The sequence below is a fragment of the Salmo trutta genome, chromosome 10, assembly GCF_901001165.1.
Source record: "Salmo trutta chromosome 10, fSalTru1.1, whole genome shotgun sequence".
Classification (NCBI taxonomy): Eukaryota; Metazoa; Chordata; class Actinopteri; order Salmoniformes; family Salmonidae; genus Salmo; species Salmo trutta.
The window spans coordinates 1,002,238-1,016,504 of NC_042966.1; positions in this window are offsets into that span (position 1 = coordinate 1,002,238).

Consider the following 14,267-nt stretch of genomic DNA (forward strand, 5'->3'; position numbering starts at 1 on the left):
TTTTTTTTTCTCAACTGGTAATTGAAGTGCACTTCCCATTCGCCATTCAAATGCATTGGCAATGGAAGGCAGGCTTGAGCTTCAAAGTAGCCTTGGCAAAATCTTACCATATCCGTGGAGGCAATTATTTTATGCCATTGAAATTGGTATTTCTCTCATGTTTTTTTTGGTTTTCAACTTTCGTCAATTGTCTGGTAGCCAAATGCACTTTCACGCTTAGCCTACTGCCTTGTGCACATTGCTGCGCTAATAATGTTGAGAAATAACAGTTTCAGAACATTTTAAGCTAAATGTTCTGATCTGTTGCATCAGATTCATATCGTTTTTAGGCCTACTGGTTGTATGAATTTTGGATCTATCGTCCCACAACTGTCCAAGAGTCTGTTTGGGCAATTGCCTTCTTGACAAGCTGACCAATAGAATAGGTAAACTACCATGGGGGATAGTAAATTGACATACAGTGCATTCGGAAAGTATTCAGACCCCTTGACTTTTTACACGTTACAGCCTCTAAAATTGATTCAATTGTTTATTTTCCTCATCAATCTACACAATACCCCATAATGACAAAGCAAAAACAGGATTTTCACATTTTTTGCACATTTCATAAATATACCAAACTGATATCACATTTACAGTTGAAGTCGGAAGTTTACATACACCTTAGCCAAATACATTTAAACTCAGTTTTTCACAATTCCTGACATTTAATCATAGTGAAATTTCCCTGTCTTAGGTCAGTTAGGATCACCACTTTATTTTAAGAATGTGAAATGTCAGAATAATAGTAGAGAGAATTATTTATTTCAGATTGTATTTCTTTAATCGTATTTCCAGTGGGTCAGAAGTTTACATACACTCAATTAGTATTTGGTAGCATTGCCTTTAAATTGCTTAACTTGGGTCAAACGTTTCGGGTAGCCTTCCAAAAGCTTCCCACAATAAGTTGGGTGAATTTTTGGCCCATTCCTCCTGACAGAGCTGGTGTAACTGAGTCAGGTTTGTAAGCATCCTTGCTCACACACTTTTTCAGTTCTGCCCACACATTTTCTATAGGATAGAGGTCAGGGCTTTGTGATGGCCACTCCAAAACCTTGACTTTGTTGTCCTTAAGCCATTTTGCCACAACTTTGGAAGTATGCTTGGGGTCATTGTCCATTTGGAAGATCCATTTGCGACCAAGTTTTAACTTCCTGACTGATGTCTTGATGTTGCTTCAATTGATTGGACATCATTTTCCATAATTTTCCTTCCTCATGAGGCCCTCTATTTTGTGAAGTGCACCAGTCCCTCCTGCAGCAAAGTACCCCCACAACATGATGTTGCCACCCCCGTGCTCCTCGGTTGGGATGGTGTTCTTCGGCTTGCAAGCATCCCCCTTTTTCCTCCAAACATAACAATGGTCATTATGGCCAAACAGTTCTATTTTTGTTTCATCAGACCAGAGGACATTTCTCCAAAAAGTACAATCTTTGTCCCCATGTGCAGTTGCAAACCGTAGTCTGCCTTTTTTAATGGCAGTTTTGGAGCAGTGTGTTCTTCCTTGCTGAGCGGCCTTTCAGGTTATGTCGATACAGGACTTGTTTTACTGTGGATATAGATACTTTTGTACCTGTTTCCTCCAGCATCTTCACAAGGTCCTTTGCTGCTGTTCTGGGATTCATTTGCACTTTTCGCACAAAAGTACGTTCATCTCTAGGAGGCAGAACGAGTGGTATGACGGCTGCATGGTCCCATGGTGGTTATACTTGCGTACTATTGTTTGTACAGATGAACGTGGTACCTTCAGGCGTTTGTAAATTGCTCCCAAGGATGAACCAGACTTGTGGTCTACAATTATTTTTATGAGGTCTTGGCTGATTTTCTTTTGATTTTCCCATGATGTCAAGCAAAGAGGCACTGAGTTTGAAGGTAGGTCTTGAAATACATCCACAGGTACACCTCCAATTGACTCAAATGACGTCAATTAGCCTATCAGAAGCTTCTAAAGTCATGACATAATTTTCTGGAATTTTCCAAGCTGTTTTATGGCACAGTCAACTTAGTGTATGTAAACTTCTGACCCACTGGAATTGTGATACAGTGAATTTTAAGTGAAATAATCTGTAAACAATTGTTGGAAAAATTACTTGTGTTATGCACAAAGTATATGTCCTAACCGACTTGCCAAAACTATACTGTACATAATTTTTCTGACCCTTTACTCAGTACTTTGTTGAAGCACCTTTGGCAGCGATCACAGCCTTGAGTCTTCTTGGGTATGCCGGTACAAGCTTGGCACACCTGTATTTGGGGAGATTGTCCCATTCTCTGCAGATTCTCTCAAGCTCTGTCAGGTTGGATGGGGAGCGTCGCTGCACAGCTATTTTCAGGTCTCTCCAGACATGTTCGATCGTGTTCGTCCAGGCTCTGGCTGGGCCACTCAAGGACATTCAGAGACTTGTCCCGAAGCCACTTCTGCGCTGTTGTGATTGGGCTTAGGGTCGTTGTCCTGTTGAAAGGGGAACCTTCCGCCCTAGTCTGAGGTCCTGAGCACTCTGGAGCAGGTTTTCATCAAGGATCTCTCTGCATGTACTTTGCTTCGTTCATCTTTCCCTCGATCCTGACTAGTCTCACAGTCCCTGCCACTGAAAAACATCCCCACACTATGCTTCACCGTAGGGATGGTCCCAGGTTTCTTCCAGACATGACCCTTGGCATTCAGGCCAAAGAGTTCAATCTTTGTTTCATCAGACCAGAGAATCTTGTTTCTCATGGTCTGTGAGTCTTTAGATGCCTTTTGGCAAACAAAGCGGGCTTTCAAGTGCCTTTTACTGAGGAGTAGCTTCTGCCTGGCTATTCTACCATAAAGGCCTGATTGGTGGAGTGCTGGTTGTCCTTCTGGAAGGTTCTCCCATCTCCACAGAGGAACTCTAGAGCTCTGTCAGAGTGACCATCGGGTTCTTGGTCACCTCCCTGACCAAGGCCCTTCTCCCCCGATTGCTCAGTTTGGCCGGACTGCCAGCTCTAGGAAGAGTCTTGGTGGTTAAATTAATCACGTAACAATTAACTCATTAGCAATCTTGGGGCACCATGAAAAAGTTTATTTAATGAGTTACTATTTCCCGAATTAACTCAAGAATATCAGAATATATCGTTATTAGTCATCCATTCATTATTATTACCTCATCAGTCTCATTCTGAATGTACCTGACTTAAAATCTGCACAAACCCTAGTCTACGTGACTCAAGCCAATTTGTATTTGCTATATATTTACTAACTAAATAATCACACAGATTTACATAAACACACACACACACACACAGGATAGGTTAAATTGATTACTAACATAATGCAATGAAAAGTCTCTAGAGGACTAACCCGATATGGCGGCTGGCTACACAATGAAAGGGGTGGGGAAAGAAAGAGCGGGAGAAGGAGAGCCAAAGGAATTCAACTAGCGTACATACAGTTGAATAATACGCTCATCGTAAATATGGATATTTAGCACCCCAACAACCGCTCATTCGGATTTAGAAATGCAATGTACATATTTATGCTTATGTCTTTGTTGTCTCCCTCTCTGTTGAAATCGCCCGATCCGTCTGTGACAAATAGTTCGACAAAGTCTCTGGTTGTCCACCAGAGGTCACCATGTCCTTAGTAGTTATAGTAGTAGCTTTCTTTGTTCTGGAAGTGTTCGTTAGACTGGATACATCAGACGTTCCAATGATCGTTTGAAAAGATCTTCCTTGTGTCCTTAGTCAAAATTCTAGACTACTTTACATGCAGAGCTGCAGGTGGTGCATGTCTTAGTTTTCACTCAAGTTTCAGAGTCGTGTAGATTTAGACCATTTATCACGTATTCAGCTCGAGCTGCACGTATACTGGTCTAGTAGTTTTAAACAATTTTACACGCCAGTAGCAACCTGGTCTACATTTAAATTGCAACCATTTCAACGTGTAGCCACCGCTCCACGTTTTCTGGTCTTAGTGGTCGATTATTCAGGGTACAGCTAAGACCAGCAGCAACCCGGCATGTTTGGTCTAATGTAAATTTCGTAAGGAGTCCTTTGGAAAAAGGGGCATTCCATCCTTTTGGCATCGTCTGTGCTCACTTGGGCGTGGCTACTGACTGGGTAAAACTTTCCATGAAAAACAATTCTCATTTAGAAGGCTAGAATCACATTTCATCTTCTCACAGTTTTATATTTAATCATATGTTTTACAACATTTAGATGTAACTCTGACATATACATTGAAAGCTCTTAGTTACCAATGTTTCCATTTATAACATCTTTAATGATATCACCAAACAAATGATCTGATTTGATTGATCTTTAAGTCCCTCCCGACCATTTCCAACATTCTTTGTGTTAGGAATATTGTTTCATTGTCCACTTTTGGATGTTGTAGTTTTGGTGGGAAGAATCTCCTTGTAACAAAAGGGTTCTTTCCCCTCAATACTGCATGGCCAGGGAGAGTTTCTGCAAGGTATTTACGAAGTCATAAAACTGGCCGACTCCCCCAGGAAAGGGGGGTCTTGAAACCTTTGGTTAACCGGCACCTTTGATCTCCATACAGGAGGGCAAGTCATGACAACTGTCAACTGGGGGACCTTATATAGACGGGTGTGTGCCTTTCCAAATCATGTCCAATCAATTGAATTTACCACAGGTGGATTCCAATCAAGTTGTAGAAACATCAAGGATGCATTTGAGCTCAATTTCAAGTCTCATAGCAAAGGGTCTGAATACTTATGTAAATAAGATTATTTATTAATTTGCAAACAATACAAAAAAAACTATTCGCTTTGTCATTATGGGTTATTGAGGATTTGTATTTATTTAATCAATTTTAGAATAAGGCTTTAAAGTAACAAAATGTGGAAAAAGTCAAGGGGTCTGAATAATTTCCGAATGCATCGTAGGCTCATAGGTGGTGAGTCCATAAGGCTAAGATTTCCCTAAGTAAATTGAATTAAATTGGCAAAATTATATAGCCTAATTAGCCTACTCCTGTAAATACATGATTTTGCCACAGAGGATCATTAGCTTCCCCTAGCCTTAAAATAAAAAGGTTTTGGATTGTTAAAAATTGGGTCCACGCAGCAGACTGCTATATCGGTCCGCTAATACAGGACTTCTAGGCCCAGTGCACTACTTTTGTGATTTTAATTTTAAATTTAATTAGTATTAAAAAAAATTATTCTGACTTTTCAGGGGATGCTCCAGAACCATAAGCACCGCAGTAGTGTAGTGCACTGGGCCAAGAAGTCCTGTATTAGCGGATCGATATAGCAGTCTGCAGCGCGAACCCATTTTATATCAATCCGAAATGTTTTTTTTTTCTCCCGTGGCAATGATAGCCTAGCTTATTGGCACCAGGAGGCCATATACCCGGTACATATTCATTCTTTTTCCTTGTTGGGTCACTGCCACTTAAGTTTGTTTTTGGAAAATGTCCTCCAGTTTAGATGGACGTCATATTCTGTTTGTCTCCCCTTCTCATAGGCAGTTTATATGGATAACGTTTAAATTGATCTGTTTGTCAGTGGCAGCAGAGTAGGCAACCCTGTAATTTGTATTATTTAAAAAAAATCTGCATATGTCTCCAGTCATGTAAAGTGTACTGGAATTGCATAAAATGTGTTTTTCCCATGCAAAGAAAGGAATGTAGGCCTATCTGATATAGCCTATAGCCCAGACCTCTACCCTATAAGCTCAGCTATGCATTGCAAGTTTTTTTGTTGCAAACATTGATTGATTTATATTATTAGCCTAAATTTTGACTATCCAATCTACTCATCACATTACATACTGTACCAGTCAAGTTTGGATACACCTACTCATTCCAGGGTTTTTCTTTATTTTTACTATTTTCTACATTGTAGAATAATAGTGAAGACATCAAAACTATGAAATAACACAAAAAAATGTTAAACACTCAAAATAGATTTTCGATTCTTCAAAGTAGCCATCCTTTGCCTCGACAGCTTTGCACACTCTTGGCATTCTCTCAACCAGCTTCGTGAGGTAGTCACCTGGAATGCATTTCACTTTACAGGTGTGACTTGTTAATTTGTGGAATTTCTTTCCTTAATGCGTTTAAGCCAATCAGTTGTGTTGTGACAAGGTAGGGGTGGTATACAGAATATAGCACTATTTGGTAAAAGACCCAAGTCCATATTATGGCAAGAACAGCTCAAATAAGCAAGGAGATACGACAGTCCATCATTACTTTAAAACACGAAGGTCCGTCAATACGGAATATTTCAAGAACTTTGAAAGTTTCAAGTGCAGTCGCAAAAACCATCAAGCGCAATGATGAAACTGGCTCTCATGAGGACCGCCACAGGAAAGGAAGATCCAGAGTTACCTCTGCTGCAGAGTAAAGTTCATTAGTTACCAGCCTCAGAAATTGCAGCCTTAATAAATGCTTCAGAGTTCAATTAACAGTCACATCTCAACATCAACTGTTCTGAGGAGACTGCATAAATCAGGCCCTTCATGTTCGAATTGCTGCAAAGAAACCACTACTAAAGGACACCAATAAGAAGAGACTTGCTTAGGCCAAGAAACAGAAGCAATGGACCTTAGACCGGTGGAAATCTGTCCTTTGGGCTGATGAGTCCAAATTGGAGATTTTTGGATCCAACCGCTGTGTCTGTGAGACGCAGAGTAGGTGAACAGATCTCTGCATGTGTGGTTCCCACCGTGAAGCATGGAGGTGTGATGGTGTGGGGGTGCTTGGCTGGTAACACTGTTGGTGATTGATTTAGAATTCAAGAACACTTAACCAGCATGGTTACCACAGCATTCTGCAGCGATACGCCATCCCATCTGGTTTGGGCATAGTGGGGCTATCATTTGTTTTTCAACAGGACAATGACCCAACACACCTCCAGACTGTGTAAGGGCTATTTGACAAAGAAGGAGAGTGATGGAGTGCTGCATCAGATGATCTGGCCTCCACAATCATCCAACCTCAACCCAATTTGAGATGGTGTGTGATGAGTTGGACCGCAGAGTGAAGGAAAAGCAGCCAACAAGTGCTCGGCCTATGTGGGAACTCCTTCAAGACTATTTGAAAAGGATTCCAGGTGAAGCTGGTTGAGAGAATGCCAAGAGTGTGCAAAACTGTCAAGGCAAAGGGTGGCTACTTTGAAGAATCTAAAATATATTTTTGGTTTTTGGTTATTACATGATTCCATATGCGTTATTTCATAGTTTTGATGTCTTATTTAAACATGAAGAAAATAGTAAAACATGTAAAAAGCCTTGAATGAGTCTGCAAATGTAAGTCTGCGAATGCGATGATGCATGGCATGCTTTATTATAAAGATACATTTTTAGGGTGAAAATGTACTTACCCAAACTTGAAACTCACACGCTGCCTATACATAGGCTAGTGATTTTGCTGTTCGTTACTGGTCTTGTTGGCTGAGGAGAAGTAAATGTGGACAGTAATTCTAACATCTTCAAATTGCGCAGCAAGGACAAGTCATTGCATCCTTGATTTACATGTTCTGTTAAGATTAATTACCACTATCTAAATGTGATTTCTGTCATTCTGAGTACGGTGATGGACACCCTAATCTGGTTACGCACCCAATGCATATGGGTCCAGTAAATTAAGATGCTGCAGGCCAAGTGTCCAGTGCCACATTTTCATTATGGAAACCCTGATAGGAAGGGTTTGTTTGTGTTGGAGGGTTTCGTGTGGCTCAGTTGGTAGAGCATAGTGTTTGCAACGCCAGGGTTGTGGGTTCGATTCCCACGGGGGACCAGTACGGAGAAAACAATGTATGAAATGTATGCATTCACTACTGTAAGTCGCTCTGGATAAGAGTGTCTGCTAAATGACTAAAATGGAAATGTAAATGTTGTAGAGCATGAACCTACAGGATCGGGTCACCGCCTTGATGTTAGCGGAGAACGACAGGGTGTTGTCCAGGGTCACGCCAAGGCTCTTAGCACTCTGGGAGGAGGACACAATGGAGTTGTCAACCGTGATGGCGAGATCATGGAACGGGCAGTCCTTCCCCGGGAGGAAGAGCAGCTCCGTCTTGCCGAGGTTCAGCTTGAGGTGGTGATCCGTCATCCACACTGATATGTCTGCCAGACATGCAGAGATGCGATTCGCCACCTGGTTATCAGAAGGGGGAAAGGAGAAGATTAATTGTGTGTCGTCTGCGTAGCAATGATAGGAGAGACCATGTGAGGATATGACAGAGCCAAGTGACTTGGTGTATAGCGAGAATAGGAGAGGGCCTAGAACTGAGCCCTGGGGGACACCAGTGGTGAGAGCACGTGGTGCGGAGACGGATTCTCGCCACGCCACCTGGTAGGAGCGACCTGTCAGGTAGGACGCAATCCAAGAGTGAGCCGCGCCGGAGATGCCCAACTTGGAGAGGGTGGAGAGGAGGATCTGATGGTTCACAGTATCAAAGGCAGCAGATAGGTCTAGAAGGATGAGAGCAGAGGAGAGAGAGTTAGCTTTAGCAGTACGGAGAGCCTCCGTGACACAGAGAAGAGCAGTCTCAGTTGAATGACCAGTCTTGAAACCTGACTGATTTGGATCAAGAAGGTCATTCTGAGATAGCAAGAGAGCTGGCCAAGGACGGCACGCTCAAGAGTTTTGGAGAGAAAAGAAAGAAGGGATACTGGTCTGTAGTTGTTGACATCGGAGGGATCGAGTGTAGGTTTTTTGAGAAGGGGTGCAACTCTCGCTCTCTTGAAGACGGAAGGGACGTAGCCAGCGGTCAAGGATGAGTTGATGAGCGAGGTGAGGTAAGGGAGAAGGTCTCCGGAAATGGTCTGGAGAAGAGAGGAGGGGATAGGGTCAAGCGGGCAGGTTGTTGGGCGGCCGGCCGTCACAAGTCGCAAGATTTCATCTGGAGAGAGAGGTCAAAGCATAGGGTAGGGCAATGTGAGCAGGACCAGCGGTGTCGTTTGACTTAACAAACGGGGATCGGATGTCGTCAACCTTCTTTTCAAAATGGTTGACAAAGTCATCCGCAGAGAGGGAGGAGGGGGGGGCAAAGAGCTTCCTAGGGTTAGAGGCAGATGCTTGGAATTTAGAGTGGTAGAAAGTGGCTTTAGCAGCAGAAACAGAGGAAGAAAATGTGGAGAGGAGGGAGTGAAAAGATGCCAGGTCCGCAGGGAGGCTAGTTTTCCTCCATTTCCGCTCGGCTGCCCGGAGCCCTGTTCTGTGAGCTCGCAATGAGTCCTCAAGCCACGGAGCAGGAGGGGAGGACCGAGCCGGCCGGGAGGATAGGGGACATAGAGAGTCAAAGGATGCAGAAAGGGAGGAGAGTTGAGGAGGCAGAATCAGGAGATTGGTTGGAGAAGGATTTAGCAGAGGGAAGAGATGATAGAATAGAAGAGGAGAGAGTAGCAGGAGAGAGAGCGCTAAGGTTGCGACGGCGCAATACCATCTGAGTAGGGCAGAGTGAGTAGTGTTGGAGGAGAGCGAGAGGGAAAAGGATACAAGGTAGTGGTCGGAGACTTGGAGGGGAGTTGCAGTGAGATTAGTAGAAGAACAGCATCTAGTAAAGATGAGGTCAAGCGTATTGCCTGCCTTGTGAGTGGGGGGGGGGTGAAAGGGTGAGGTCAAAAGAGGAGAGGAGTGGAAAGAAGGAGGCAGAGAGAAATGAGTCAAAGGTAGACGTAGGGAGGTTAGTCACCCAGAATTGTGAGGGGTGAGCCATCCTCAGGAAAGGAACTTATCAAGGCGTCAAGCTCATTGATGAACTCTCCAAGGGAACCTGGAGGGCGATAAATGATAAGGATGTTAAGCTTGAATGGGCTAGTGACTGTGATAGCATGGAATTCAAAGGAGGAGATAGACAGATGGGTCAGGGGAGAAAGGGAGAATGTCCACTTGGGAGAGATGAGGATTCCAGTGCCACCACCCCGACTGACCAGATGCTCTCGGGGTATGCGAGAACATGTGGTCAGACGAGGAGAGAGCAGTAGGAGTAGCAGTGTTTTCTGTGGTAACCCATGTTTCCGTCAGTGCCAAGAAGTCGAGGGAGGGTAGCATAGGCTGAGATGAACTCTGCCTTGTTGGCCGCAGACCGGCAGTTCCAGAGGCTGCCGGAGACCTGGAACTCCGTGGGTCGTGCGCGCTGGGACCACCAGGTTAGAGTGGCAGCGGCCATGCGGTGTGAAGCGTTTGTGTGGCCTGTGCAGAGAGGAAAGAACAGGGATAGACAGACACATAGTTGACAGGCTACAGGAGAGGCTACGCTAATGCAAAGGAGATTGGAATGAAAATTAACTAAACAACTGGGGAAGCGACAGAGCAGGGCCTCCCTCACTAACCATTCGCTGAAACACTCAAATATAACTTTTCCAACTTCCACTTTAGAAATTATAATTGATGTAAACTACAGTGGTTCAATGTTTCCAGGAATAGGCTCAAACTTCGTTTATTCAGCTAGATAACTTGGTACAGTATTCTTCCGTGAAACCCACCCAGTGCACCGTGTCCTATGACGCCGTAGCTAACTAGCATGCTAGCATCTAATAACACAAGGTTAGCACCAATACTTGGTTACAACAAACTACCAATGGATCATTCGTGTCCGTGTCTAGTTCCTTTCATAATGCAGAAGTAATTAAACGTTGGCTAGCTAACACAAAGTCAGTTCTGCTAGCTACACAAGTGGACCACACAACTCGAAAGTTCAGAAAGAAATTTTCGCTAGGTACAAATTCCATGAGAAAGTACAGGGAGCTAGCGAGTCTTTTGAACAGTTTGTGACTGAGCTGCGTCTGCTTGTGAAAGACTGTGATTATGCAAACGAAATTGCCCAGCTAAAGGCAAACAGTGTACTAAATGTGGTAAATGGAATCACTTTGCAAAAGTGTGCAGAGCTTACCGTGGAAAAACAGTACACACAGTGAGTGAAGATGAAATGTCAATCAAAGAGTCAAATGATGATGAACTGTTTATTGATTCAGTGACACAAAAAAGTCACATATCAGAGACAGAGCAAGCCTTTGCTGACATTGAGATAGGAACACAAGGCACAAAGCTAAAGTTCAAACTAGACACTGGTGCACAAGTAAACATTATTCCTCTGAATAAGTACCACAGCTTGACATCTGAGTGCGAGCTACAGCCCACCATGCACAGACTGACTGGTTATGGTGGTGGACAGCTCCCAGTAAAAGGCACATGCACTTTCAAATGCAAATACAAGGAAAGTGACATGATGTTGGACTTTTACATTGTTGACACTAGAGCACCTGCAGTGCTAGGTCTTAAAGCATGTTTAGACATGGACCTCATCAAGCTAGTTTTATCAGTAACAGCACCAGTAGAGACAGAAAATGTACTGGAGGAGTTTGCTGATGTCTTCACAGGAATAGGATTATTCCCAGGAGAATGTACCATTCACCTTGACCCAGACGCAACCCCTGTGGTCTACCCCCCGAGAAAGATTCCCCTTGCTCTCTGTGCCCGTCTGAAGAAAGAGTTGGAGAGCATGGAGCAATCTGACATAGTCACCAAGGTTACAGAACCGACCGACTGGGTAAACGCGTTAGTGGTGGTGGAGAAACCACGCACAGGCAAGCTCCGAGTATGCCTCGACCCAAGAGACTTGAACAAGGCTATCAAACGGCCCCATTACCCTTTACCGACGCTAGATGGCATCACACACAAGCTAGCGGGAGCACACTACTTCAGTGTCATGGACGCTAGATCAGGCTACTGGGCTATCAAGCTCACAGAAGAGTCATCTAAGCTCACAACATTCAACACACCGTTTGGACGCTACAGGTTCCGTCGCCTGCCTTTTGGGATTATCTCAGCCCAAGACGAGTTTCAGCGAAAGATCGACGAAGTGTACGAAGGCCTCGACGGAGTTGTGGCAATTGTGGATGACATCCTTGTCTATGGTCGAACCAAAGAGGAGCACGACCAAAACCTCCGCGCGATGCTGCAAAGATCCCGCGAGAGAGGAGTGCGGCTCAACCCAGAGAAGTACACAGTCGGCACTACAGAGGTCAGCAACTTCGGACATCTTCTCACAGCGAATGGAATCAAGCCAGATCCACAGAAGATCTCAGCCATAAAAGAAATGGAGCCACCAAAAAACCGTGCAGAGCTGGAAACAGTGCTTGGCATGGTCAACTACTTATCCAAGTTCGCACCCAGCCTCTCCAATGCTAATGCACCCCTGCGTCAACTGCTAAAGCAGTCCAGTGAGTTTCTCTGGGACAAGCAACACGACATTGCTTTCCAGAATGTGAAAGACTTGATCACGAGAGAACCAGGACCAATCCTTGCCTACTAAGACCCCAACAAAGAGCTCAGACTCCAAGTGGACGCGTCGAAGTATGGACTAGGTGCAGTGCTACTGCAAGAAGGAAAGCCCATCGGCTACGCTTCCAAATCTGTTAAATCAACTACGCTCAAATTGAAAAGGAGCTCTATGCCATTCTGTTCGGATGTAAACGTTTCCATCAGTACGTATATGGACGACAAGTCATTGTGGAATCCGACCACAAGCCCCTTGAGTAAATCATGAGGAAACCACTAGCTGCAGCCCCGCCAAGGCTACAGAGAATGATCCTTCAACTACAAAAATACGACTTCACAATCACTCACCGTCCAGGCAAAGACATCCCTGTCGCAGACACACTCTCCAGGAAGTTTCTTACCTACAAGGACAGCAGCCTCAGTGAAGGCATGGACATGCAAGTACACACTGTGTACAGCAACTTACCAGTTAGTGACACAAAACTGAAGGAGATCCAAGCAGAAACAGGAAAGGACTCTCAACTCACACAGCTGAGGGAAGTCATACAGGATGGATGGCCTGAGGAGAGGAGAAAATGCCCTCAGAGCGTCTCAGAATTCTGGAACCATCGTGATGAACTATCACAGATCAACGGAATCATTTTCAAAGGAGAGAAAATCATTATTCCTACCAGTCTCAGAGAAGAGATTTTGACAAAGATCCATGCTGGACACATGGGCATGGAAAAGTGCAAACAGAGAGCACGGGACATTATGTTTTGGCCTGGAATGTGCAAACAAATAGAGGACATTGTTGGTAGATGCACCATCTGTCTTGAAAGACGCCCCTCAAACACCAAAGAGCCAATGTTACCTCACTGTATCCCAGACCGACCCTGGCAGGTCGTGGCAACCGATCTGTTCACCTGGAACAACGAGGACTACATCGTAACAGTGGACTACTACAGCAGATACTTCGAACTCGACAAGCTTCACAGCACCACATCTGCAGCTGTGATACACAAGCTAAAAGCAGCCTTTGCCAGGCATGGCATTGTAGAGACTTTAATATCTAACAATGGGCCCTGTTACAAATCAAATGAGTTTGAATCCTTCACAAAAGCATGGGAGTTCACACATGTCACCACAAGCCCACATTACCCTCAAAGTAATGGCCTTGCTGAAAAATCTGTGCAGATTGCTAAATCACTCATGGACAAAGCAAAAGCAGACAAGAGAGACCCCTACCTCAGTCTCCTTGAATACCGCAACACTCCAGTTGACAACTTCAAATCACCAGCCCAGCTGTTGATGAGCCGCAGACTTCGCTCAACCCTTCCCAGCACCAACCAGCAGCTGCAACCTGAGGTCGTCAGCTACAATGAAATGCATGGAAAACGTGCACAGAGACAACAACAACAAAAGCGATACTACGACAGGTCAGCTAGACCACTGCCACCACTGATCGACGGAGAGTCAGTTAGAATCCAGGAGCATGGCCTCTGGAAACCAGCAGTCGTCATCCAGCCAGCTGACACTGAACGTTCATATCACGTCCGCACAGCAGAAGGAGCAGTGTACCGCCGCAATCGTCGTCACTTACTGAACACAAAAGAACAACACACTGATGAGATGAACTGTTCCCCTGAAAGAGAACGTGATGGACTAAACACACACACAGCACAACATACACCATACTTACCTGCAACACCACAAGAGCTGTTGACTGACACAGAAGCATGCTCAACATCATATCGCACAAGGTCAGGAAGAGAGGTCAAGCCCAGAGCTGTCCTCGACCTGTGAAATGTCAAAGGGTGTAGGCGGATCGCTGCCCTAAAAGAGTTCCAGACTGTAAAATTGTTATTGAAAGTTCACTTGAAATGCTTTGGTATTGTATTTGTTTGAAATGTTAAGATGTCATTTCTACAGTGAAAGCTGAGTTGCTGAGAATCCCTTGTTCTAAAAGTAACAGTATGTTGGATCATTGTTTCAGAGTCTATGTTGATTCAGTTGGTGTATTATGCAATAT